At 49.5% G+C, this 2,500-nt stretch overlaps 1 pseudogene; it reads left to right on the forward strand.

The window, feature by feature from the left end:
• The first annotated feature begins 2,138 nt into the window (after positions 1-2,138).
• Positions 2,139-2,281, forward strand: LOC118944387 (annotated as a pseudogene).
• Positions 2,282-2,500: the final 219 nt, after the last annotated feature.

Genomic DNA, 2,500 nt, shown 5'->3' on the forward strand with positions numbered 1-2,500 from the left:
GGTTGAATGCACTATGTCTATCAAACTGCAGGCAGGGTATGGGTATACACTTTTAGGGTGATTTTAACCACTTCCGGTTGCTCCAGGAAGCTTAGAATTGACACAGGTAGACCTCATAGTGGTCTGATGGACTGTCACTGAAGACAGGTTCATACGGCATTCATAACCCACATAGGCTTCAGGTTGAATTTCAGGGAGCAGGCAATGTATTCCTATGGGGAGAGAAGTCATTGTAATCTGTGAGATCAAAAAACACTTTTTTTTGTTTTACTGTTAAGGGTTAATGCCACACGGTCAAGGCTAGGCTTGCACAGATCGGGATGACCTTCCTGTGGTGGAATTTTTCTTCTCACCCTAACGGTTCTCTCACTGTCACTCAAAATCAAATGACGTTGTGGGGCAGGCTTCATTTTGGGCCTACTTTTCTAATGTTCGCTGCGCTTAGACCGAGCGAGCTACGGTCAAGCGGGATATCTCGTTGAACTCGGCACGGCCTAGGGATTATGGTAATGCAATTGCCTGCTCTCTGTGTCTTTAAGCACCGCACTTTGTCACTCCATCCTTGCTGTGTGTGTGTGTGTGAGAGCTTTTCTTTGACATCTGTTGGGAGAAATGACTGACTTACAGGTCATGGGGGTTGCCTAATCACACATATGAAGTTTTGAAAAGATCTGACCTTTTTAACCCTTGGAAACAGCCACTCTGACACCATTTAAGGCACTTCCCGTTGGCACAGGAAGCTATAAATAAACTCATATCCTGATTGGGGTATGCCTTTACATAATCCTGAGGTTTAAGTCTTTACGTTAAGAACTGAGTTATTTACGGAGGGTTTAGTATGTGTGTGTTATTTCAGAAAATCATAGAAAATCACAGAAATCTCACAGAGCTCCGCAGCACACTTTAAAAATATTCGTATGAACACCCTGCAACTGGATCTGTAACTGTTGAAAAAAAAAAAGCCTATTTGTGAACATCACCAATTTGTCATTGTCCCATTTCTCTTAAATGACGATAGATAAATGGCTGGTTCTTTTTTTATTGACACCGGAGGCTCCTTGACTTTGACCTGAAGTGGAAAAATAATTTCTCTATTTCCATTTTGGACCTTTATTCCCAGAAAAATGGCCATAACTCAAAAACCGTTGAGGCCTAGACGCCATCTTGTTCGGGGCCAACTGCCCATTATGCCAAACCTACGCTCACCAAGTTCCGGCTTCGAAATATTTTCCGTTTTCGAGATAAGGCCCCGTCGTGATTCGTGACGTTTAGTCCAATTGCCATATGATTCCTTATGCCCTCTTGTGGGAGAATTTCCGGGATAGCGGAAAAATGGTCCAAAACTTGTTTATTTTATAAAACGGAAACCGAATGTCCGACAAAGTTCATTTGATGACTTCCCGGTAGGTCCGGCCCTACCGCACGGCCCGACGCCGACCGCGAATTTTACAAACGTTTTCGGACGTCTAGTAAGGGACCGTACATTTGCAATATGGACTTTCTCACTAACCATACACGAAATGTCAAAATGTTCCCTTAAGGTATGGAAGTAAAAGTCGTAACAAGGTTTCCGTAGGTGAACCTGCGGAAGGATCATTAACGGGTTGCCAGCTGCCAGCATGGGGCTGAGCGCCGAAAATCCGTCTATGCTAGGGTAGGGGGCTCACGCCTCCGGCCTTCCCTTCTCCCGGCGCGGGTGTCAATCGGTCCTAGCCCGCGTCCCCGCATCCCCCTTTGCCTGGGATGTGCCCGACTGGCTCCATCCCCTTTCCCCATTAGCCACGGTTGCATGGGCGGGTGGAGAGGCCGCTACCGAAGGGGACTGGGGGTGTCCGGTGAACCGGGACTTCCCAAAATGGTCTAACATCTTATAAGCGGCTTGAGTATCGCCCAGTATCCTCGCGCGGCACTGGGAACCCAGTCAACTTCTCTGCGCCCCGGCGTAGGTGAGGGTTTAATATCTGCGCGGCTTCACCGGCACTTCGGCGACGACGCAGCGCAGCTCCCGGAAGCCTCCCTATTCTTAAACCTTTGTCTTTGAACTATGGCCTGGCGCTCTGGCGAAGTGCGGGTGGGGGAAAGGAGGATAACTCTCTGCCCAGCCACTGGCCTCTGCGTGCAATGCAAAACAAGAGTACAACTCTTAGCGGTGGATCACTCGGCTCGTGCGTCGATGAAGAACGCAGCTAGCTGCGAGAACTAATGTGAATTGCAGGACACATTGATCATTGACACTTTGCGGCCCCAGGTTCATCCTGGGGCTACTCCTGTCTGAGGGTCGCTTTGTCATCAATCGGAAGCTCTGGGTTTCCGCAGCTGGGGCAGTCGCAGGTGGCCACTGTGCAGCCTTCGTCCCCCTAAGTTCAGACCAGGACGGCTCGGTGGGTTTGTTGAGGATGAGCCTTGGCTCTACCTCCTTTCCCCTGTGCGCTCTTCCTTTCCCTTCTCGCTTCGGCGAGAGGCGCCCACGTTCCCCTCATGGTCTGGCGTGGCTGCCGGT

The sequence above is a fragment of the Oncorhynchus mykiss genome, chromosome 25, assembly GCF_013265735.2.
Source record: "Oncorhynchus mykiss isolate Arlee chromosome 25, USDA_OmykA_1.1, whole genome shotgun sequence".
Lineage (NCBI taxonomy): Eukaryota > Metazoa > Chordata > Actinopteri > Salmoniformes > Salmonidae > Oncorhynchus > Oncorhynchus mykiss.